This window comes from Bubalus bubalis, chromosome 16, assembly GCF_019923935.1.
Source record: "Bubalus bubalis isolate 160015118507 breed Murrah chromosome 16, NDDB_SH_1, whole genome shotgun sequence".
Classification (NCBI taxonomy): domain Eukaryota; kingdom Metazoa; phylum Chordata; class Mammalia; order Artiodactyla; family Bovidae; genus Bubalus; species Bubalus bubalis.
In genome coordinates, this window is record NC_059172.1 from 74,688,144 (window position 1) to 74,715,513 (window position 27,370).

The window sequence follows — 27,370 nt, forward strand, 5'->3', positions numbered from 1 at the left end:
TCTGTTCATGTTTAATGTACTTTTCCTTTCCTAATTTAAGAGTTTTAAAAAATATTTATCTTGAAGTACAATTTTACTTCCTTGTTAAGGGGAAATATGTTTCCTTTTAGGCACTTAAAGCACTAAATATTTTCTTTGTTTCTTTTATTTGCTGCATTAATTTCTATTAGTTCTTGGAGGAAGTTATCAAGAGGATGGACATTCTTATTGACCATTAAACTGGATCTAGGCAATCAGAGATGCCTCACTTCTTTCTCTGTCCTTGGAATATATGTTCTACCCATCATACCCATAGTGGAAGCTGTTACAAGGACAGAGCCTACAGAGATTAAGGTACTGTTCTGACCATCTGGATGGTTCAGTTCAGTTCAGTTCAGTCAGTCAGTCATGTCCGACTCTTTGTAACCCCATGGACTGCAGCACGCCCAGGCCTCCCTGTCCACCAAACACCAGAGTTTCGTCCTCTGTCATCCCCTTCTCCTGCTGCCTTCAATCTTTTGCTGCATCAGGGTCTTTTCCAGGGTGTCAGTTCTTGACATCAGGTGGCCAAAGTATTGGAGTTTCAGCTTCAGCATCGATCCTTCCAACGAATATTCAGGACTGATTCCCTTTAGGATGGAATGACTGGATCTCCTTTCTTTCCAAGGGACTCTCAAGAGTCTTCTCCAACAACACAGTTCAAAAGCATCTATTCTTCAGCACTCAGCTTGCTTTATAGTCCAACTCTCCCATCCATACATGACTACTGGAAAAACCATAGATTGACTAGATGGACCTTTGTTGGCAAAGTAATGTCTCTGTTATTCAATATGCTGTCTAGGTTGGGCAAAACTTCTCTTCCAAGGAGCAAGCGTCTTTTAATATCATGGCTGAAATCACCATCTGCAGTGATTTTGGAGCCCAAAAAAGTAAAGTATGTCACTGTTTCCACTGTTTCCCCATCTATTTCCCATGAAGTGATAGAGCCCAGTGCCATGATTTTAGTTTTCTGAATGTTGAGTTTTAAGCCAACTTTTTCAATCTCCTGTTTCACTTTCATCAAGAGGCACTTTAGTTCTTCTTCACTTTCTGCCATAAGGGTGGTGGCATCTGCATATCTGAGCTTATTGACATTTCTCTCAGCAACCTTGATTCCAGCTTGTGCTTCATCCAGTCCAGTATTAGAAGTTAAGTAAGCATAGAAGTTAAGTAAGCAGGGTGACAATATGCAGCCTTGACATACTCCTTTCCCCATTTGGAACCAGTCTGATGTTCCACGTCCAGTTCTAACTGTTGCCTCCTGACCTACATACAGATTTCTCAGGAGGATGGTCAGGTGGTCTGGTATTCCCATCTCTTTCAGAATTTTCCACGGTTTCTGGTGATCCACACAGTCAAAGGCCTTGGCATGGTCAGTAAAGCAGAAGTAGATGTTTCTCTGAAACTCTGTTGCTTTTTCGATGATCCAGAGGATGTTGGCAATTTGATTTCTGGTCCTCTGCCTTTTCTAAATTCAACTTGAACATCTGAAAGTTTATGGTTCACATTCTATTGAAGCCTGGCTTGGAGAATTTTGAGCAGTACTTTGTTAGCACATGAGATAAGTGCAATTGTGCATTATGTGAACATTCTTTGGCATTGCCTTTCTTTGGGATTGGAATGAAAACTGACCTTTTTCAGCTCTGTGGTCATTGCTGAGTTTTCCAAATTTGCTGGCATATTGAGTGAAGCTCTTTCACAGCACCATCTTTTAGGATTTGAAATAGCTCAACTGGAAACCCATCACCTCCCCTAGCTTTGTTCATAGTGATGCTTCCTAAAGCCCATTTGACTTCACATTCCAGGATGTCTGGCTCTAGGTGAGTGATCACACCATCTTGATTATCTGGGTCTTGAAGATGTGTTTTTTATAGTTCTTCTGTGTATTCTTGAGAACTCTTCTTAATATCTCCTGCTTCTGTTAGTTCCATAACATTTCTGCTCTTTATTGTGCCCATCTTTGCATGAAATGTTCCCTTGCTATCTATAATTTTCTTGAAGAGCTCGCTAGTCTTTCCCATTCTATTGTTTTCCTCTATTTCTTTGCATTGATCACTGAGAAAGGCTTTCTTATCTCTCATTGCTATTCTTTAGAACTCTGCATTAAAATGGGTATTTCTTTCCTTTTCTCCTTTGCCTTTTGTTTCTCTTCTTTTCTCATCTATTTTCTTTTCTACTTTTCTCATCAGTAGGACCAGGTGGTCTGGTCCTACTCAGACTACCATTTTGCCTTTGTGCATTTCTTTTTCTTGGGGATGGTCTTGACCACTGCCTCCTGTACTATTTCAGGAACCTCTGTCCATATTCTTCAGGCACTCTGTTTTTCAGATCTAATCCCTTGAATCTATTTGTCACTTTCATTGTATAATCAGAAGGGATTTGATTTAGGTCATACCTGAATTGTCTAGGGGTTTTCCCTACTTTCTTCAATTTAAGTCTGAATTTGGCAATAAAGTGTTCATGATCTGAGCCACATTCATCTCCCAGTCTTGTTTTTGCTGTCTGTATAGACCTTCCCTATCTTTGCCTGCACGAAATATAATCAACCTGATTTCGGTATTGACCATCTGGTGGTGTCCATGTGTAGAGTATTCTCTTCTGTTTGTGGAAAAGGGTGTTTGCTATGACTAGTGTGTTCACTTGGCAAAGCTCTGTTAGCCTTTGCCCTGCTCATTCTGTACTCCAAGGTGAAATTAGTGTGTTACTCCAGGTATTGATTCATACTTTTGCATTCCAGTCCCCTATAAGGAAAAGGGCTTTTTTTTATATATATATTAGTTCTAGAAGGTCTTGTAGATCTTTATAGAATGATTCAACTTCAGCTTCTTCAGCATGATCAGGTATAGACTTAGATTACCATGATATTGAATGGTTTGCCTTGGAAATGAAGAGAGATCATATTGTCATTTTTGAGATTGCATCAAAGTACTGCATTTCAGACTGTTTTGTTGATTATGATGGCTTCTCCATTTCTACTAAGGGATTCTTGCCCACGGTAGTAGATATGATGGTTATCTGAGTTAAATTCACCCATTCCAATCCAGTTTATTTCACCGATTCCTAAAATGTCAATGTTCACTCTTACCATCTCCTGTTTGACTACTTCCAATTTTCCTTGATTCATGGACCTAATATCTCAGGTTCCTCTGCAATATTGCTCTTTACAGCATCAGACTTTACTTCCATCACCAGTAACATCCACAACTGGGTTTTCTTTTGGCTTTAGCTCAGTCTATTCATTCTTTCTAGAGTTATTTCTCCACTGATCTCCAGTAGTATATTGGGCACCTACTGACCTGGGGAGTTCATCTTTCAGTGTCCTATCTTTTCACCTTTTCATACTGTTCATGGGCTTCTCAAGGCAAGAATACTGACTTGCCTTGAGTCAGTATTACATGTATACATGTATACATGACTAAGCCCAGTCAATATCTTTATATAAACTAAGATTCTGGCAGGTGTATGCAGAGATCTAGTCATCCTGTGGCTACTTAGTAAGTTTCCTTGCTGATTAAAACTGGCACTTACCAGTCTGCAGTGGTCTGCCTCTTTTTTCAATCTCCCTTTACCCTTTGTGTACACGAATCAATTTGTGTACCAAGAATTGGCAAGTGAGCCAGGAGATTAAAGAACTGGGTTTTGGGGAAGAGGCATCTGTGGGGGAAATATCCAGTTGGCCATTGACCTCTGTCTATGTGGAGAGAGGTGACCCTTATACATCAAAGATGTGGTGTGCCCTGTGAATACAACTACACTGGAAAGGCATGGCTGTTTTAATGTGTTTGAGACATTGTTTATCAGTCACTAATGCAAAGAAGGGAAATGAACACCTGCCACAGTATGTCTACTGTAAGCATTTCAGCTGGCCACTGATGTGCAATTAGAAGCTGAAGCTCAAGTAAGAAAGTTGGAGAAAGACCTGAGGTTAGAAAAGCATGTTCAGACATACCCTATTCTGCCTGGAAAGAAAAGATTTTAGATCTATCAAAATAATTTATTGTATTTTATATTGCCTTTATCAGATTTCTGATTACTTAAGAAAACTGAGTCTTCTCTATTAAAAGAGCTAGGTTTTTAATAACTATTTAATTATCTGTATTTATCTTTGAAGTATTTAATCATCATAATGGCTAACGGAAAAGTAAGCATTATTTTACAGAGATCACCTCATGTGAAGAGTTGGCTCATTGGAAAAGACTCTGATGTTGGGAGTGATTGGGGGCAGGAGGAGAAGGGGACGACAGAGGATGAGATGGCTGGATGGCATCATCGACTCGATGGACATGAGTTTGGGTGAATTCCAGGAGCTGGTGATGGACAGGGGGGCCTGGTGTGCTGCAATTCATGGGGTTGCAAAGAGTCGGACATGACTGAGCAACTGAACTGATTATCCTATTTAATCAAGTATTTTAAAACCTTTTGATATTTTTTGAAAAACTTCCCAAAAATCAAATTCTAAATGAACTCTTGGTTAACTAGGGAAAAAAAAAATTGGATTTTTTTAGAAGTTCTTTTTAATATCTCAAAAGATGTGTTATCTTTTCTTATAAATGAGAGATACTAAGCTAATTAGGCTTATTTTGGTACTTTAAATTAGAAGCATTATAAAAAAGTGGTGCTAAACTTTTATTTAGGCTATATTTGTGTGAAATTCCTAAAAATATGATATGCTGTGGTATAATGCTGTCATTTATAATTTTAAAATACTTGTCACAGGAATAACTAGATTTTCTTGTCAGTTGCATTATGGTGAACTCTCATGAAATTTTTAGCCATGACTACTTTTGAGTCTTTTGTTTGGGAATTCCCTGGCAGTCCTTTGCTGAAGGCTCTGTACTTCCACTACAGGGGTTATGAGTTTTATCCCTGGTCAGGTAACTAAGATCCTACATTCAGTGAGACACAACCAAAATAAAACTTTTATCAGTTATGAAAAGTCATTGTTTTACTCTGATGCTTTTGCAAACATGTTCCTGCAAAAGTGCTTCATCTTTAAGGAGATTCATGGAAAAGACTCTGACAAGTACAGGTTTTGGTACTAAAATCATTTAGCCTTCATGTGGGAGAAGCCATAATGCATCTTCCAAGTATTTTCCCAAGTCTACTTGCACAATCCCACATTATGTCATGGTATAGTAGCCTGATATCTGTCTCATTTCTTATTCCCCATATCAGTAAACTCAATGTTATATGGATGATATAATGTTAACATGTAAATACTTGCTTCTGATTCAGGACCCTCTGCAGGTTTTGCTGGAACATCTACAAGGGAGAGTATGAGCAGTGTATCTGAATAAAATTTAAGGCAAAGGCACCATTTTAAAGTTTTTGTAAGTTCTAGGTTGGGTAAGACACATATTATCCCTGCACTGACAACTGAGAAAGTGCAAGCCTATCCAGTCCTTAAGAAGGTGGAAGACGTACGGGATATTGGGGATTTTATTTCTCAACTCGGCATACTGTCCCTGTCCCTTATACTGCCTGCTGAAGAAAAGGCATGGGTGGGAGTCGGAGTCCTAGGAGCAAACTGCCTTTGAGAAGGAAGGAAAAAAAAAAAAAAAAAAAAAAATATATATATATATATATATATATATATATATATATATAGAGAGAGAGAGAGAGAGAGAGAGAGTGCAAGCTGAGTAAAGCTTGGGGCATCTCTCAAGCAGGCTGTCACTTGAGTTAAATGTATTTGTGACTTTGGAAGGTACAGATTGGGCACTATGGCAGAAACAGAGAGACTATCCCTAGGATTTTTGTCCCAGCTCTGAAAAGAAGCAGAAACCCAATATACCCCAATAGAGCAACAGCTTCTAAATTCTTCAGATAGAGCTTCTTAGAAAGGAGCATCTTATCATAGTAAGAAATATCTTTCCTATCAAGGGGCGAATTGAGAATATGTTCCATTGACCCATCTCTGCCATGACTCAAATCTCCACTTTGACCAAGTGATAGTCTATTGCCAGCAGAGGGCAACCATGTCTGCTAACTCTCTGTTTCTAGAAATGTGGGTGCTACTAGGCCCTACAGAGTATGTAGATCCTTTGTAGGCCCCCACCTCTCTTTCTACAGTAGCCCCTGTGGCCTTTAAGGAGGGAGTGGGGGAAATTCCCACTAATGGCTGGTATACAAATGCCTAGAAACATAAACAAGCCCATGGGCTGAACCCAGAGCAGTTGGGCTGGTGATCACAGAGTAACCCTGATTTTTAAGCCTTTACAATGACAGTTGGGCTGTTTTAGAGGGATTAACTCTATGACTTAGATGATGGAAAGACAAGGGGTAGATGATCATGAATAAGCCATTGAGGGGTCAGGATATGTGAAGACATTTTGATTTCCCTGCAAGAGAATGAGGCACACCTTACTGTTTCCTCACCCTCATTCATAAGGCAGTAACATGTACTGTCAATCAAGAAGCTGATGTGTTAAGTCAAGATATGAGCACTGGGCAGAATGATGAATTGCCATGGATGCCAGATTTGTCCTTGAAATACAGTGATTCAGTTATGTGGCAACAGCAGTATGTTCTGCGTGTTCTGAACAATGCCCAAGGCAACTGCCAAAGGACTCAGGCCATCCACTGGAGTTCCCAAGTGAGGGATTGGCAAATTGCTGTGAGATTGAAAAATTGATCATATTGACCCTCTTACTCTGAGTGAGGGTTCGAAATATGCCTTGATTTTTCTGGATACTGTGTCTGGCCTACCTCAAGCTTTCCATTGCCAAGAAAACCAGACCATCATCATTAGAGGATTATGCTGTGCTGTGCTTAGTCACTCAGTCATGTCCAACTCTTTGTGACCCCATGGACTGCCGCCTGCCAGGCTCCTCTGTCCACGGGATTCTCCAGGCTAGAATACTGGAGTGGGATGTCATGTCCTCCTCCAGGTGATCTTCCCAACCAAGGGATTGAACCCAGTTATCCCACATTACAGGCAGATTCTTTACCATCTTAGCCACCAAAGAAGCTGACTTCCATGTACAGATACACACAATGAATAGCTAGAAATTGGGAGTAGGGCTTGATGCCCTGTATGTCAGATGGGACCCTGCAGAAATACTCAATGCCCTAAAAGTATGGAAATTTTGGGAAACAGCTAGTGCTCCAACTTTCATCATGGATCAATATGCAATGCACTGAGAATACCAAGCCCCATTATCCCAGGGAGCAGCATTATCTCCTTCAGTTTGCAATGAGACATCCCACAGGGATGCTTGAGACACTTTTCACTTTGGGGTGAGAGCAAACTACTGTCTCCCCTGGGACCCCATTTTCTTACTGCAAACCTTTTGAAATGCACTATACTTAGAATGGAACATTGAAAGAGAGGAGAAGGAGGGGTTCCTGGTCTGGCATATCCTGCCCTCAGTCCATCTGGTCACATCTGACAGTGCTGCCTCCCGAGGACAACACATATGGTATGCACAACCAGGACAAGTTCCTTAAGCTGCCAACCTCCCTCTGTTCAAGGCCAGATGAGCATGCTCTATTTTCTGCTGGAATAGTGATTTGTCTTTGTCTCATTACTGCCACTGCCCTGGTCTCTTCAGCTTGCTTGGAGAACATGGCATACAGAGAAGCTCTTACTAAATTCACCCCAGTAACCAATAGAGTCTGTCTTTACTGAACACAAAAATGTCTCTAAAGGAAAAAGTTGTGATCCAAAATATGGTGGGCTTGGATTTACTACTTCTTTAAAAGGAAGTGCTTGTGATATTATCCAAACAGAATGTTGTGTGTTCATACCTGATGAAACTGCTAATGTATCATCTTTATTCATTCACATGAGTGAATGCCCTGAGTGATTTTGCCTGAGTCTCAGGAACTTAATAAATCAGTTGTTCCGATCTTAGGATTCTTGGTGGACAACATTGCTGTCTATCGTGGGAATCCTTATCTGGATCTTTGTTTTTGTGTGTGCCTAAGATCATGGCATTTGGTCCCATAACTTCATGGGCAATAGATGGGGAAACAGTGTCAGACTTTATTTTGGGGGGCTCCAAAATCACTGCAGATGGTGACTGCAGCCATGAAATTAAAAGACACTTAATCCTTGGAAGGAAAGTTATGACCAACCTAGATAGCATATTGAAAAGCAGAGACATTACTTTGCCAACAAGGTCCGTCTACTCAAGGCTATGGTTTTTCCAGTGGTCACGTACGGATGTGAGAGTTGGACTGTGAAGAAAGCTGAGCACCAAAAAATCGATGCTTTTGAACTGTGGTGTTGGAGAAGACTCTTGAGAGTCCCTTGGACTGCAAGGAGATCCAACCAGTCCATTCTAAAGGAGATCAGCCCTGGGTGTTCTTTGGAAGGAATGATGCTAAAGCTGAAAATCCAATAATTTGGCCAACTCATGCCAAGAGTTGACTCATTGGAAAAGAATCTGATGCTGGGATGGATTGGGGGCAGGAGGAGAAGGGGACGACAGAGGATGAGATGGCTGGATGGCATCACCAACTCGATGGACATGAGTCTGAGTGAACTCTGGGAGTTGGTGATGGACAGGGAGGCCTGGTGTGCTGTGATTCATGGGGTTGCAAAGAGTCGGACATGACTGAGCGACTGAACTGAACTGAACTGAATATCATTGGAAGGGCTGATGCTGAAGCTGAAGCTCCAGTACTTTGGCCACCTGATGCAAAGAATTTACTCATTGAAAAAGACTCACCCTGATACTAGGAAAGACTGAGGGTGAGAGGAGAAAGGGACAACAGAGGATGAGATGGTTGGATGGCATCACTGACTCAATGGACATGAGTTTGAGCAAGCTCGGGAGTTCATGATGTACAGGGAAGCCTCGCATGCTATATATAGTCTATGGGGTTGCAAAGTGTCTGATAAAACTGAGAGACTGAACTAAACTGAATATCATTGTTATTGTGGTATCCACCTCCAATGGAGACAGATAGCTGCTGAAAAGAAACTGCCTCCATCCTAGGAAAAATTCCTTGCCGACCATTCAGAGTACAATGAGGAAGCTGGGTATTTGAGATTGTAAGAGCTGGTCACAAGAGTTGGAGTACTGGAGAAGATCATGGAGAGCACATAATCACTGGTTGACACTTGGGCTGGACCCTGGCAATAGGAAGCTCCTCATTCCATCTGTGTGTCCATGGGGATGGTCTTGATCCCTGTCTCCTGTACAATGTCATGGACCTCTGTCCATAGTTCATCAGGCACTCTATCTATCAGATTTAGTCCCTTAAATCTATTTCTCACTTCCACTGTATCATCATAAGGGATTTGATTTAGGTCATACCTAAATGGTCTAGAGGCTCTCCGCACTTTCCTTAATTTAAGTCTGAATTTGGCAATAAGGAGTTCATGGTCTGAGCTACAGTCAGCTCCTGGTCTTCTTTTTGCTGACTGTATAGAGCTTCTCCATCTTTGGCTGCAAAGAATATAATCAATCTGATTTCGGTGTTGACCATCTGGTGATGGCCATGTGTAGAGTCTTCTCTTGTGTTGTTGGAAGAGGGTGTTTGCTATGACCAATCCATTCTCTTGGCAAAACTTATTAGCCTTTGCCCTGCTTCAATCTGCATTCCAAGGCCAAATTTGCCTGTTACTACACGTGTTTCTTGACTTCCTACTTTTGCATTCCAGTCCCCTATATTGAAAAGGACATCTTTTTTGGGTGTTAGTTCTAGAAGGTCTTGTAGGTCTTCATAGAACCATTCAACTTCAGCTTCTTCAGCATTACTGGTTGGGGCATAGGCTTGGATTACCATGATATTGAATTATTTGCCTTGGAAACGAACAGAGATCATTCTGTCGTTTTTGAGATTGCATCCAAGTACTGCATTTCGGACTCTTTTGTTGACCATGATGGCTACTCCATTTCTTCTAAGGGATTCCTGCCCACAGTAGTAGATATAATGGTCATCTGAGTTAAATTCACCCATTCCAGTCCATTTTAGTTCGCTGATTCCTAGAATGTCGACATTCACTCTTGCCATCTGCTATTTGGCCACTTGCAATTTGCCTTGATTCATGGACCTGAAATTCTAGGTTCCTATGCAATATTGCTCTTTGCAGCATCAGACCCTGCTTCTATCACCAGTCGCATCCACAGCTGGGTATTGTTTTTGCTTTGGCTCTATCCGTTCATTCTTTCTGGAGTTATTTCTCCACTGATCTCCAGTGACATATTGGGCACCTACCGACCAGGGGAGTTTCCCTTCAGTATCCTATCATTTTGCTTTTTCATACTGTTCATGGGGTTCTCAAGGCAAAAATACTGAAGTGGTTTGCCATTCCCTTCTCCAGTGGACCATATTCTGTCAGACCTCTCCACCATGACCCGTCTGTCTTGGGTGGCCCCACATGGCATAGCTTAGTTTCATTGAGTTAGCCAAGGCTGTGATCTCTGTGATCAGATTGGCTAGTTTTCTGTGATTATGGTTTCAGTGTGTCTGCCCTCTTATGCCCTCTTGCAACACCTACTGTCTTACTTGCATTTCTTTTAACTTGTACGTGTGATATCTCTTCACTGCTGCTCCAGCAAAGCTCAGCCACTTCTCCTTTCTTGGATGAGGGTTATCTCCTCACAGCCACCCATCCTGACCTTGAACCTGGAGTACCTCCTCTCGGCCATCCTCACTGCCAAATTCACATTTAATTTGAAGAAAGTAGGGAAAACCACTAGACCATTCAAATATGGCCTAAATCAAATCCCTTATGATTATACAGCGGAAGTGAACAATAGATTTAAGGGACCAGATCTGATAGACAGAGTGTCTGATGAACTATAAGTGGAGTTTCATGACATTGTACAGGAGACAGGGATCAAGACCATCCCCACGAAAAAGAAGTGCAAAAAAGCATAATGGTGGTCTGAGGAGGCCTTACAAATAGCTGTGAAAAGTGAAAAGCAAAGGATAAAAGGAAAGATATACCATTTGAATGCAGAGTTCCAAACAATAACACAGAGATATAAGAAAGCCTTCCTCAGTGATCAGTGCAAGAAATAGATGAAACCAATAGAATGGGAAAGACTAGAGATCTCTTCAAGAAAACTAGAGATACCAAGGGAAAATTTCATGCAAAGATGGGCTCAATAAAGGACAGAAATGGTTTGGACCTAACAGAAGCAGAAGATATTAAGAAGAGTTCTCAAGAATACACAGAAGAACTATACAAAACACATTTTCAAGACCCAGATAATCAAGATGGTTTGATCACTCACCTAGAGCCAGACATCCTGGAATGTGAAGCCAAGTGTGCTTTAGGAAGCATCACTATGAACAAAACTAGTGGAGGTGATGGAATTCCAGTTGAGCTATTTCAAATCCTAAAAGATGATGCTTTGAATGAGCTGCACTCAATGTGCCAGTTATTTTGGAAAACTCAGCAGTGGCCACAGGACTGGAAAAAATCAGTTTTTATTTCAATCCCAAAGAAAGGTAATAACAAAGAATGCTCAAGCTCCCACACAATTGCACTCATCTAACATGCTAGTAAAATAATGCTCAGAATTCTCTAAGCCAGTCTTCAACAGTATGTGAACCCTGAACTTCCAGGTGTTCAAGCTGGATTTAGAAAAGGCAGAGGACCAGAGATCAAATTGCCAACATCTGCTGGATCATGGAAAAAGCAAGAGAGTTCCAGAGAAACATATATTTCTGCTTTACTGACTATGCCAAAGCCTTTGACTGTGTGAAATACAATGAACTGTGGAAAGTTTGAAAGAGATGGGACTAGCAGACCAACTGACCTGCCTCTTGAGAAATCTGTATGCAGGTCAAGAAGCAACAGTGAGAACTGGACGTGGAACAATAGACTGGTTCCAAATAGGAAAAGGAGTACGTTAAGGCTGTATATTTTCACCTTGCTTATTTAACTTATATACAGAGTACATCATGAGAAATGCTGGACTGGATGAAGCACAAGCTGGAATGAAGATTGCTTGAAGAAATATCAATAACCTCAGATATGCAGATGTCACCACCCTTATGGCAGAATGTGAAGAGGAACTAAAAAGCTTCTTGATGAAGTGAAATAGAGAGTGAAAAAGTTGATTTAAAGCTCAACATTCAAAAAACTAAGATCATGGCATCTGGTCCCATCACTTCATGGAAAATAGAATGGGAAACAGTGGAAACAGTGGCAGACTTTATTTTGTGGAGCTTCAAAGTCACTGCAGTTGGTGACCCAGCCATGAAATTAAAAGATGCTTACTCCTTGGAAGGAAAGTTATGACCAACATAGACAGCATATTAAAAAGGAGAGACATTTCTTTGTCAACAAAGGTCCGTCTAGTTAAAGTTATGCTTTTTCCAGTAGTCATGTATGGATGTTAGAGTTGGACTGTAAAGAAAGCTAAGCACCAAAGAATCGATGATTTTGAGCTATGGTGTTGGAGAAGACTCTTGAGAGTCCCTTGGACTGCATGGAGATCCAACCTGTCCATCCTAAAGGAAATCAGTCCTGAATATTCATTGGAAGGACTAATGTTGAAGTTGAAACTCAATACTTTGGCCACCTGATGTGAAGAACTGACTCCTTTGAAAAGACCTTGATACTGAAAAAGATTGATGGTGAGAAGAGAAGGAATGGCAGAGGATGAGATAGTTGGATGGCATCACCAACTCAATTGGCATGAGTTTGAGTTATCTCAGGGAGTTGCTGATGGACAGGGAGGCCTGTGTTCGCAAAGAGTCAAACATGGCTCTATGACTGAAGTGAACTGAACACTTATGTATGGAATCTAGAAAGATGGTACTGTTGAAATTATTTGCATGGTAGCAATGGATATCCAGACATTGAGTCCAGACTATGAACATGTTGGGATGTGGGAGGGAGGAAGAAGAGTGTTGGATGTATGTAGAGAGAAACATGGAAACTTATATCACACATGTAAAACAGATAGCCAATGGGTTTGCTCTATGACTCAGGGCACTCAAACCAGGGCTCTGTAACAACCTAAAGGGGTGGAATGGGGAGGAAGGTGCGAGGGAGGTTCAAGAAGGAGGGGACGTATGTATACCTATGGCTGATTCATGTTGATGTTTGGCAGAAACCAACAAAATTCTGTAAAGAAATTATCCTTCAATTAAAAAAAAAAAAGAGTAATTCCCGAGGGTTCAGGATGGGGAACACGTGTATACCTGTGGTGGATTCATGTTGACATATGGCAAAATCAATACAATATTGTGAAGTTAAAAAATAAAAGAAAATAAAATTTTAAAAAAAGTATTTTTTTAATAGCCATTTTGGGAAAAACTTTAAACAAGTTAAAAAATTAAATCAAGTGTTCCAAAGAGTGTTACAGATGATAACACCTGTTTACATATACAGTTAAAACAACATGAAATTCTGTCATAACTAAAATGTGAATTTAGTAAAGTCAGAAAATACAAGATTAACTAAAATGCAATTGTACTTTTACATAATAGCATCAAACAATTGAAATATGTGTGCCCATTTCTCAGATTGAACTTCTTGGCTTATTTTTTGGGATAGGGACATGAGACTTGTTCTAGTAAAAAGAGTTGGGAATAAAAGAAATATGTGTCATGTTCTGATGAGAACATTAACAACCAGTTCAAGACACTCTGACACTATCCTCTAATAAATACTTGTTATCTAAGTTATAAGAATCATGTTAAAAAAAAGATTCTACTAGAATTCTATGAACATATAAAATGAATAAGAAATGAAATCTTTCATTTTTAGTTACTGAAATTGACATAGAAATTGTCATCTAGAAGTCTGGTGCTACTGTAATTACAAATCTCAAGCATAAGATGTTAACTTAGAAGCCAGGAGACAAAGAAACTTATATTTAGTCCATAATATGCAATGGAAACACTGGATAATACATGAATATATATGAAAAATATTCAACCCCACTATTAATAAAAGCAAATCTATAACAAACTGTAAGGAAAAAACTATTTTCTACAAAATTTGTTGTTTATAAGTTTTTTTTCAAGCATTCTTGAAAGTGAAAATGAAGTCGCTCAGTCGTGTCTGACTCTTCGTGACCCTAAGGACTGTAGCCTGCCTGCCTCCTCCATCCATGGGATTTTCCAGGCAAGAATACTGAAGTCATTGCCATTCTTCTCCAGGGAGTCTTCCTGACCCAGAGATAGAACTCAGGTCTCCTGCTTTGTGGCCTGACTCTTTAACCTCTGAGCCACCAGGGAATCAAGCATTCTTATGCTGTCATTTGTAATATACATTAGTATGTGTGTATGCCTGCGTGCAGGCTAAGTCGTTTCAGTCACATCCAATTCTTTGTGATGCTATAGATGGTAGACTGCCACACTCCTCTGTCCATGCTATTTTCCAGGCATGAATACTGGGGTGGATTGCCACGCCCACCTCCAAGAGATCTTTCCAACCAGGTGATCAAATCTACATCTCTTATGTCTCCTGCATTGGCAGGCTGGTTGTTTACCACAAGTGCCAACTATAACCTCCTGCAAAACAATCTGGCAATACGAATCTTTCAGCAACATGAACGTTTACATTTTATGTGTTTGTTTGTTTAAATTATTCATGCAGTGTCTACTTCTAGGGATAGGAATACAATAGTATCAAGGCACGCAAAAAAGCATTTACGTAAAGTGAAATATTACTGTATATTTTGTAATTCCCCAAATTTAAGCCAAATAGTCAATATATTTTACATAAAATGAATAACAGATAATATTTAACATTAAATGTACAGAGATACTTGATGACATTGCAAAGTATACTGGTATCATATTAAGAGACAAGTCACAAACTTGTGTGTCCTGTGAGAAATCCACCAGATAAAAATTAATGAGTAAAATAACCAGATAAATATTAAGCAGTAAAATAAAAACTTCATGAATAGTATTTCTCTCTTTGATGGTGTCATCATACCTTTCTGTCACTTCCTTTTTGAATAAAACTGTGTTTTTACTTTTTATAAATAAGAATACATTGCTTTTCATAAGAAGAACTTAAATGCAAATTTAAATTTGCATTTAAATTTAATGCAAATTTATGGTGGTCCAGTGGTTAGGACTATGTACTCTCACTATGAAAGGCCCAGGTTCAATCCCTGATCAGGGAGCTAAGACTCCACAAATCTAGGTGCCACCAAAAAAATAATAATAATTTTTGGATTTTTTATTTGACCCTATTACATGTATAAGTATAATAAAGATTTGTAAGAGCTTGAAGAGTGTGTGCAAATATCCATCTAAAAATTTTGTCCTGTATGTAACATGATGTAGCATATGTCCCGCTTAAAAATGCTTCTCATTTGTTAAGTCCCAAATAACTCATTCTAAATCCCTCATACCTAATACCACATTCTGATATGATAGTAATTCTCCTTTTAACATATAATTTTCCTTTTCTTTTTTCTCAGCAATCATCTTTATGTGGCTGTAAAATCTAGGGGGTCCCTTAAACAGTAGGCAGCAAATCTGTAGGCTCTTTGACAGTGGATAAAATTAAAGATATTCTAGTTTATATTTAGGGACACTGAAATTATATTTTCCTTCTTTGAAGAATTATCTCAAAAAGAAAACAAATTACTTAAGCAAGAAAAGTTTAAGCCATGTATTTTCCAATTCTATGTATATAGGTTGCACAATATTTTTGTGATTCAGCTCATCTGAGACAAAATTCTCATCATATAAAAATAAATTCTCACAAGAAAAGTCAAAATATCCAGGAAAACATTTGTTTCATTTTTTACTGTTAGTCAAAATTTTGGATTCATGTTGATGTATGGCAAAACCAATACAATATTGTAAAGTAATTAACCTCCAATTAAAATAAATAAATTAAAAATTTTTTGATACAGAGCAACACTTTTGGATTAATTATATTTATAAATTCTAAGGCTATATTTTTGGGTATTGATATAAATTTGAAAGTATATGACACATTTTTATATTATTGATAAATATAAAGGCTGATTAATAATGTCAGTTTGAGAATAAAATAATTGTGAAATTTTTCTCCTAGATTCTTGAACAAACTCGGCAAACTAATGAATAAAATCTATCCTTTCAAATCACAGACCTTAGTTAAATATGCACACACTAGAATGCACATAGGCCTTCATGCAAGCACATTCATGCAAAGCCCATAACTAGTGTGAAGTGAAAGAGAGAAAGGATAGAAAAGCATGGATGGAAGTACCAATGGGCATTGTGAAAGAAAATGTTGAAGTATAGCTTCAGAATAATTTTTACCGACTGAAAAATTTCATGGTAATTAAACCTTTCTACACATGAAACTTGGCAGTTTCTTATGCTTCAATGGACAAGATGGTTTTATGGTAATTTTATTTAATAAAATACTGTCTTTAGTCTAATGTTCTGACCTTGGCCAAGTTACTGAAGAATATAAACATCAGTTTTCTCACTTATAATATTGACTTTTTGTACATATTGGTGTCCACTAATGGTCAGCTCCTCCTCTAAGTTACCCTTCTACTTTCATGACTGATTTGCTCCTTCTGAACAGTGTGCATTTTACGTCTTTCTTTTGGAAATCCTTTGTTTTGATTTCTATCTGTAGTCCTATCCAGCATGTCATTTTCATTTTGACCATTACTTATCTCTGTTGTTAACAACTCATCATCATCCTTTTCTGAACTCTTAAATATATGCAGTTGGTCCTGAGGCTCTGGGTTTGATTCTTTTTGTCCTTTGCATACTGTCCTCCCTAAGCCTCACTCATTTCCTACGTTTTTAAAGGATTAGAACTTAAGGTTCATGCTTCCAGTTTCTTAATAATTATTTATTGTAAGAGTATTGTGTGAAATAATAGAAAATATGTATATATTGTACTCTTTTATGAGTACCTGGCACACACTTCTTAAAACTCTACAAGAGTAGAGAACATGTGTTTCCTTCATCTCCTGCATGGCAGGTAGATTCTTTACTGCTGAGTCATCTGCACATCTTCTTTATCCGTTCCTCTTTTGATTGACATTGGAACTTCTCAGGTGGCTCAGTGGTAAAGAATCTCCCTGCCAGTGCTGGAGCTTCAGGTGATATGAGTTCCATCCCTGGATCAAGAAGATCCCCTGGAGAAGAAAATGGCAATCCACTCCAGTATTCTTGCCTGGAGAATCCCATGGACTGAGGAACTTGGTAGTCTACAGTCCATTGGGTCACAAAGAGTTGAACACAAATAAGCATGCATGTGTGTTCAATTGACATTTAGGTTGCTCCCATGTCTTGGCTACTATAAACAGTGCTGCAATGAGCAGCACTGGGTTCATATATCATTTCAGACCATGCCTTTCTTTGAATATCTACCTAGGAGTGGGATTGCTGGTGAAAGCTCTGTTTCTAGTTTTTTAAGAAACCTTCATACTGTGCTCCACAGTGGTTCTACCAACTTACACTCCCACCAATAGAGTAGGAGTGTACCTTTCTCTCCACAGCCTCCCCAGAATTTATTTTTTATAGATTTTTTTATGCTAGCCATTTTGATATTTTGAAGTGAAATCTCATTGCAGTTTTGATTTGCCTATCTCTAAGATTTAGAGATGGCAAATGTCTTGTAATTTGCCTGTTGGCCATCGGTATGTCTTCTTTGTAGAAATATCTAAGTAGGTCTTCCGCCTAGTTTTTGACTGAATTGTTTGTTTTGATGATACTGAATCACATGAAGTTTTTGAAAGTTTTGGTGTCTAACCCCTTGCCAGTCATATCATTTGCAAATATTTTCTCCCAATCTATGGGTTGTCTTTTCATTTGTTTATGGTTTACTTTGTGTGAAAAATGTTTGAGTATAATTAGGTTCCATTTGTTTATTTTTGTTTTTATTTCCATTACTCTGGGGGATGGATCAAAGAAGAAATTGCTGTGATTTATGGCAGAGAGTGTTCTACCTATGATTTTCTCTACGAGTTTTATCATGTCTGGTCCCACATATAGGTCTTTATCCCATTTTGAGCTTATTTTTTGTATGGCATTAAAGAATGGCCTAATTATTTTATTTTCTTACAAGTAACTGTCCAGTTTTCCAAGCACCATTTATTGTAGAGACTTTCTTTCGACCATTGTATAATTTTATCTCCTTTGTTATAGATTAATGGACCCTAAGAGCATGGGTTTATGTCAGGACTTTCTGTCATGTTCTGTTGAGCTGTATTTCTAATTTTGTTCCAGCTCCATACTCTTTTGATGTAAATATATCAGTAAGAGTGGATGTCTTTTTCTTATTCCTGATCTTAGAGGAAATGCTTTCAGTTTTTCAATGTTGAATGTGAAGTTAGCTATGGGTTTGTCATATATGGCTTTAACTACATTGACCTGTGTTCGCTCTATGCCTACTTTCTGGAAAGTCTTTTATCATAAATGGATGCTGAATTTTGTCACAAGTCTTTCCTGCATCTATTGAGGTGATCATATGATTTTTATTCTTCAATCTTTTGATGTGGTGCACCACACTGATATATTTACAGATATTGAAAAATCCTTGCATCCCTAGGATAAATCCCACTTGATCATAATGCATGATCCTGTTAATGTATTTCTAGATTTGGATTGCTAATGTTTTGTTGAGGATTTTTGTGTCTATGTTCACCAGTGATATTTGCCTGCAATTGTTAATCAACTATGTGCATGCATGCTAAGTCGCTTTAGTTGTGTCCAACTCTTTGTAACCCCATAGGCTGTAGCGTGTTCCTCTGTCCATGAGAGTCTCCAGGCAAGAATACCGGTGTGGGTTGCCATGCCCTTCTCCAAAGGATCTCTTGACCCAGGGATTGAACCCACATCTCCTATGTCTCCTGCATTGGCTGGCAGGTTCTTTATCGCAAATGTCACCTGGGAAGCCCCTAATCAATTATAACCCAATATAAAATAAAACGTTAAAATTGAAAAAAAATGAAGTGTTTCTCAGAAAATCTAAAGAAATTTAAATAAAGCAAAATTAAGACAGTTTGTTTTTCTCATATAGCAGTATTTTATTCCTAGGTGGGAAAAAGAAGTATATAATGTTTTAAATCTACAGATATTCATATATTTGCATTCAGAGATTTGAACACAATAAGTATAAATCTTATCAAACAATAACTCTAACACCAAACTACTCCCTGGACAGCAATTTCTTGAGGTGAAAACCTTTTTTTTTTTTTTTTTTTTGAGGGGGGTTTATTTTACATATAGAAAATTAAATGGGAGATTTATTAAGGCTTTGAGGTCCAAAAACTGAAATATGAGCTCTTGAGTATTCTGTTCACAATGATGGTGGACTGTCTTTGATGAGCTTATTCTTTTTGTGTATTCATCATGTTCTGCAAACATTTTGGTTATAAGAAAATTAGATATTACATTGAGGTTTCTATGCCAAAGATGTCTTTCCTTTAAGTTTTTCAAAATATTTTTGACATTTGTGAATAATTTCTTTATTTTCTTTTGTTTTCTTTCATATGAATAAAGCTTAGACTTTTGCCTTTCAAAGAGCACACAATGTCTGTATAGGACCATACTGTTAATAAATAAACAGAAAAAGTATCTTTCAGCTAAGCCTAATCTAGTTAGCAATGCTATCAATTAGGGAAACACATTGATTAGAAAGACCAATAAAATTCCTATTTGCTGGTATAAATTCAGTGTTCTTCAAACCTAACAAAAATGTCCTGCCAGTATCTTTTTCCTTCCAATGGAATATAAAATTCATTTAAAATAAAGAGGAAGAAAACTGTTTTAATAAAGCATTTCTAAAAGAACATAGCAAATATATATTGTTTTTATTTGCTATTCAGTCAAACTCAGGTAATATTTCTACTCCCCAATCTTCTATTTAATTCCTCCCTGACCCTCACCTGCACTATACTGTATATTTCATTTCATACTCAGTTAAATAAATAAGTCAAATTCTCTTAGCCCATGAATTTCTTAGCTATTCTTTGCTGCCAGTAAATCTTACCTTTTATTGTCACTTGTCAGATCAAGGCCATAAGCTGGAACTGGGAAACATGGTTCTGCTTCTTTTCAGGATCATCAGCAATTTTTTACCCTATGGTTATATATGAATTATTAAGATAGCTGTTGTTTAAAAAAATCTCAAATATAATATTGCAAAGAGTTGGAAGGACTTAACTTCCTATAGAGCAAATACAGATTGTTTTCAACCTCTCAAGTGAACACCAATGAGAGTAAGAATAAACACCTGATGCAAAATGGGAAGCTGTCATCATAATTTAGGGATAAAATAGAAGAAAAGTACAATATACACCTGGCATCATACAGATGAAGGTCAACCCAGATCAATTGCCTTTGACTCAGTGCCGAAGAGGTGTCATGAGTATTTATGAGAGCTGTATCGTATCTGTAAAGTTTCTACAGACTCACAGGTTCAGAGAGATGCAGAAATCTCTGCTAAAATATGCAGTACTGTATTTCACTTTGCAAATAGATAGACAGCAGCTTCTAATATGTGGTCTTAAACCACTACTTTAGGATTAGCTTCTATTAAGTATTTTTGTCTTAACATAAGCTCACAATTTGATGTTTGCTTATATATAGTTACCAAATATTCTCTTTTCATCCTCATTCTTTTCTCTGTTTTCTTTTTCATCAAATATGGAATATTACTTTAGTGCCATCATGCATTGAAGCCAGCTATCAGGAACAGAATTCTCAAATTCTCTATTATTTCTTCAAGTAACATATTGATATAATACATTCCATTACCTTAAATACCAATTATGTAAAGGAGGGAATTCCCTGGTGGTCCAGGGGTTAGGTGCCTGCACTTCCATTTAAAGGAGCATGGGTTCTATCCCTGGTCAGACAACTAAGATCCCACAAGCTGTGTGGAGGGACAAAATATATGTAAAGAATAGCAAAATATATCTTCTCCAAATTTTATGTTATATATACTTCATAAACAACTGTGTTGAATTAATCACACAAAAAAGGATTGAGTGCTTTCTTTTTTTTTTTTTTTCACTTTCACTTCTCAGTGACTACTATTTTTTAATTTTTTTTCCTACATAACATCTTTTTATTTTATTTTATTTTTTAAATTTACAATATTGTATTGGTTTTGCCATATATCAACATGAATCCACCACAGGTATACACGTGTTCCCTATCCTGAATCCTCCTCCCTCCTCCCTCCTCTCTCCTCCCTCCCCGTACCATCCCTCTGGGTCGTCCCAGTGCAACAGCCCCAAGCATCCAGTATCATGCATTGAACCTGGACTGGCGACTCATTTAATATATGATATTATACATGTTTCAATGCCATTCTCCCAAATCATCCCACCCTCTCCCTATCCCACAGTTTATAATAGCCAGGACATGGAAGCAACCTAGATGTCCATCAGCAGATGAATGGATAAGAAAGCTGTGGTACATATACACAATGGAGTATTACTCAGTCATTAAAAAGAATATATTTGAATCAGTTCTAGTGAGTGTTTTCTAGTACAGGTTAAGAGGGACACAAAGTCTTTTCTCTCTTGGTTGTTGGAGATCTGATAATACACAGTTCAACCTGATTGAAGATATTTTAGTTGTTAACTAATGAAATACAGTACCTCGGATAAAGAGAGGTATATATATATATATATATATATATATATATATATATATATACACATACACACACACACACACATAGGTTCTTGGATATATACCTTGGATAAAGAGAGGTATATATATAGGTTCCTTGTAATATGTTGCATCAAGGGAATAAATAAGTACCAATATGATCCAAGAATTATTGAATATTTATAGATATTCTTCTAAATGTAATAAATGAATTAACTCACTTTCCTACATCAAATATAGGAGGTATGTGTTATAATTTTATCTCTATTGAAGAAAGAAGAATAAGATACATGGACATTAAGTAGCTTTCAGAATGACAGAGGAAGTAGTGGTAGAGTGGCATACAAGGTCAGGCAGTATTAATGTCCCTGGTGGCTTAAATGGTAAAGAATCCACCTGCAATGTAGGAGACCCAGGTTCAATACCTGAGTTGGGAAGATCCTCTGGAGAAAAGGAATGGCAACTCATTCCAGTACCCTTGCCTGGAGAATTCCATGGAAAAAGGAGTTGGCAGTCTAGAGTCCATGGGGTGACAAATAGTCAGACACAACTGAGCAACAAATACACACAGCATAGTTTTAGAGAGCATCTTTCTGGTGAGATATTTTGCCCTTATTCAAAAGAAGCTCAAACAGTTTCCCAAGACATATATACATCCAGCCTTATAAATATGTTGTAGACTGAATATGTGTCCCCCACAAATTCACATGTTGAAGTTCTAGCCCCTAGAAACTCAGAATGTAACTGTAATAGAGACAGGCCTTTGAGCAGATAATTAAGGTAAAATGAGATCATTTGGGTTCAACCTAATTCAAAGTGAGTGAGATACCAGCTGAAGGTATGCACAGAGAAAATACCATGCAGGAGGACACAGCAAGAAGACTGCATTCTGCAATTCAGGGAGAGAGGCCTCAGAAGAAACCAAATCTACTGACACCTTGTTCTTGGACTTCTAGACTCCAGATTTGTGAAAAGGTAAAATTCTGGTTTTCTGTAAGCCACCAGTTTGTGGTATTTATTACTGTATCCCTACAAAACTAATAAAGTATATGTGTACTAACTTTTTCAGGGGGAATATCCGAATACACAAGCACAGTAACATCTACTAACTTAAGGAAATTGTATCTCATTAATAATAATTTGCTACTACAAATAAAACCCACTTATTCCTTTAGGGATATAAAATACATCACAAAGGAAAACATTCTGAGGTTAATTTTAAGCGCTCTTTTGGTACTCATCAAGCATTAATAAATGACAATTAAATAGTTAACAAGCCTATGTCAATGACTTACAACTGCACTCATTTCACATGCTAAAGTTATGCTCAAAATCCTTCAAACTAAGCTTCAGCAGTACATGAACTGAGAACTTCCAGTTCCACAAGCTGGACTTAGAAAAGGGAGAGGAACAAGAGATCAAATTGCCAACATTTGTTGGATCAAAGAGAAAGCAAGAGAATTCCAGAGATACTTCTGCCTGATTGACTACATGAAAGCCTTTGACTGTGTGGATCACAACAAATTTTGGAAAAGTCTTAAAGAGATAGGAATATCAGACCACTTTACCTATCTCCTGAGAAACCTGTATGCAGATCAAGAGACATGGAAAAATGGACTGGTTCAAAATTGGGACAGAAATACTACAATGCTGTATATTGTCACTCTGTTTAATTTATTTGCAGAGTACATCAGGAAAAATTCCCAGGCTGAACTTAAAAGCTGGAATCAAGATTACCAGGAGAAATATCAACAGCCTCAGATATGCACATGATACCACTCTAATAGCAGAAAGTGAAGAGGAATCAAAGAGCCTCTTGATGTAAAAGAGGAGAGTGAAAAAGCTGGCTTAAAACTCAACATTCAAAAAACTAAGATCATAGCATCTTGTTCCATCACTTCATGGCAAGTGGGGATAAATGGAAACAGTGGCAGACTTTATTTTCTTAGGCTTCAAAATCAGTGCAGAATTTGATTGCAGCCATGAAATTGAAAGGCATTTGCTCCTTGGAAGGAAAGCTATGAGAAGGCTAGACAGCATACTAAAAATCAGATACATCATTTTTCCAATAAAGGCATGTATAATCAAAGCTATGCTTTTTCCAGTAGTCAAGTCCAGATGTGTGAGTTGGACCATAAAGAAGACTGAGGGCTGAAGAATTGATGCTTTTGAATTGTGGGGCTAGAGAAGACTCTGGAGAGTCCCTTGGACTATAAAGAGATCAAATCAATCAATCTTGAGGGAATCAACACTGGATATTCATTAGGAGGATTAATGATAAAGGAGAAACTCCAACACTTTGGACACCTGATGGTAAGAGCTGACTTATTGAAAAAAATATTGATGCTGGGAAAGATTGAAGGCAGAAAGAGAAGGGAATGGCATTAGCAGGCCTGGCATGCTGCAGTCCATGGGGTCACAAAGAGCCAAACATGACTTAGCAACTAAACACCATCACCACCACAACAATGTCAATAACTTACAAATGGTGACATCAATATTCCCCCATTTACATTACCACATTTCATTTGGGTTTATAATAGTTCTGAAAGTATGAAATGAGCTGTAGTCAAAATTGATCAAATAGGAGGGGAGGATCCACTATGTGACTGCATTTGAGGTATTATTAAGCTATGTAAAAACTATTTGAAATGAAATATATATTGACAAAAATTTACCTGTGGGTAAAAACATTATAATTTCATGAGAGCTTAATATATATATACCAGTTAACTTGCTGATGTTTTATAAACATATTCTCATCTACTCTTCACCATTTTCATGTGGAGTTGGTATAAGTGTTTTTTCAATTTTACATATCTTACCTATTGTCTAACTAAGGCTTAAACAGTTTAGGAACAAAATCCACAGAATCATAAAAAAATTTTTAAAATAACTTTAACTCATACTCAATTAATCCACACACAAAAAAAGGGAGACAAGCATACACAAAGGTTAAAATATAGTCTCTTCATAAGGGCGGCTAGAAAAACAGAAGAGCTATGTGTAAAAGAAAGAAATTACAATGTTCACTAAGACCATACACAAAAATAAACACCGAATGGCTTAAAGATCTGAACATGAAACCAGAAACCATAATACTCCTGGAGGAAAACAAACATAGAAGAAAACACTTTGACATAAATCATAGTAATATATTTTTGATCCATCTCCTAGAGTAAGAGAAATAAAGGCAAAATAAATAAATTAAACCCAATTTAACTTAAAAGTTTTTGCACAGCAAAAGAAACCAACAAAAAATGAGAAAAACCTACTGAATGGAGAAAATATTTGCAAATCATATGATCAAAGGGATTACTGTCCAAAATATATAAACAGTTTATACAACTCAACATCCAAAACCAAACAACCCAATTAAAAATTTAGCAGAAGACCTGAACACACATTTTTCCCCAAAGAAAATATGCAGGTGGCCAACAGGCATATGAAAAGATGCTCAAAATCATACTCTGGTATTCCCTTAAATTCAGTCACTCAGTCGTGTCCGACTCTTTGCGATCCCATTAATTGCAGCACTCCAGGCCTCCCTGTCCATCACCAACTCCCAGAGTTCACTCAAACTCATGTTCATTGAGTCGGTGATGCCATCCAACCATCTCATCCTCTGCCGTCCCCTTCTCCTCCTGCCCGCAATCCCTCCCAGCATCAGAGTCTTTTCCAATGAGTCAACTCTTCGAATGAGGTGGCCAAAGTATTGGAATTTCAGCTTTAGCATCAGTCCTTCCAAAGAACACCCAGGACTGATCTCCTATAGGATGGACTGGCTGGATTTCCTTGCAGTCCAAGGGACTCTCAAGAGTCTTCTCCAACACCACAGTTCAAAGGCATCAATTCTTTGGCTCTCAGCTTTCTTCACAGTCCAACTCTCACATCCAAACATGACTACTGGAAAAACCACAGCCTTGACTGCTGCTGCTGCTGCTGCTGCTAAGTTGCTTCAGTCGTGTCCGACTCTGTGCAACCCCATAGATGGAAGCCCACCAGGCCCCCCGGTCCCTGGGATTCTCCAGGTAAGAACACTGGAGTGGGTTGCCATTTCCTTCTCCAATTCATGAAAGTGAAAAGTTAAAGGGAAGTCGCTCAGTCGTGTCCGACTCCCAGCGACCCCATGGACTACAGCCTACCAGGCTCCTCCATCCATGGGATTTTCCAGGTAAGAGTACTGGAGTGGGGTGCCATTGCCTTCTCTGATAGCCTTGACTAGATTGACCTTTTTTGGCAAAGTAATGTCTCTGCTTTTTAATGTGCTATCTAGGTTGGTTATAACTTTCCTTCCCAGGAGTAAGTGTCTTTTAATTTCATGGCTGCAGTCACCATCTACAGTGGTTTTGGAGCCCAAAAAAATGAAGTCTGACACTGTTTCCACATCTATTTGCCATGAAGTGATGGGACCAGATGCCATGATCTTCGTTTTCTGAATGTTGAGCTTTAAGCCAACTTTTCCACTCTCCTCTTTCACTTTCATCAAGAGGCTTTTTAGTTCCTCTTCACTTTTTGCCATAAGGGTGGTGTCATCTGTATATCTGATGGTATTGATATTTCTCCCAGCAATCTTGATTCCAGCTTGTGCTTCTTCCAGCCCAGCGTTTCTCATGATGGACTCTACATATAAGTTAAATAAGCAGGATGACAATATACAGCCTTGACGTACTCCTTTTCCTATTTGGAACCAGTCTGTTGTTTCATTTCCAGTTCCAATTGCTGCTTCCTGACCTGCATACAGGTTTCTCAAGAGGCAGGTCAGGTGGTCTGATATTCCCATCTCTTTCAGAATTTTCCACAGTTTATTGTGTTTCACACAGTCAAAGGCTTTGGCATAGTCAAGAAAGAAGAAATAGATGTTTTTCTTGAACTCTTTTGCTTTTTCCATGATCCAGCGGATGTTGGCAATTTGATCTCTGTTTCCTCTACCTTTTCTAAAACCAGCTTGAACATCTGGAGGTTCACGCTTCACGTATTGCTGAAGCCAGGCTTGGAGAATTTTGAGCATTACTTTACTAACATGTAAGATGAGTACAATTGTGCAGTAGTTTGAGAATTCTTTGGCATTACCTTTCATTAGGATTGGAATGTAAACTGGCCTTTTCCAGTCCTGTGGCCACTGATGAGTTTTCCAAATTTGCTAGCATATCGAGTGCAGCACTTTCACAGCATGATCTTTCAGGATTTGAAATAGCTCAACTGGAATTCCATCACCCCTACTAGTTTTGTTCGTAGTGATGCTTTCTAAGACCCACTTGACTTCACATTCCAGGTTATCTGGCTCTAGGTGAGTGATCACACCATCGTGATTATCTTGGTCATGAAGATCTTTTTTGTACAGTTCTTCTGTGTATTATTGCCACCTTTTATTAATATCTTCTGCTTCTGTTCAGTCCATACCATTTCTGTACTTTATCGACCAAAAATACAAATTCAATAAGGTATATGCATTCCAATGATCATAGCAGCATTATATATGATTGCCAAGACATGGAAGTGTCCACCAACCGATGAATAGATAAAGAAGATGTGAGATATATAGATATATAAGCTTCCATGATAGCTCAGCTGGTAAAGAATCTGCCTGCAAAGCTGGAGACCCTGGATCAATTCCTGAGATGGGAAGGTCCCCTGAAGAAGGGATAGGCTACCCACTCCAGTATTCTTGGGCTTCCCTGATGGCTCAGATGGTAAAGAACCTGCCTGAAATGTGGGAGACCAGTGTTCCATCCCTGGGTTGGGAAGATCCCCTGGAGAAGAGAACGGCCACCCACTCCAGGATTCTGGCCTAGAGAATTGCGAGAACTGTATAGTCCATGGGGCCAAGAGT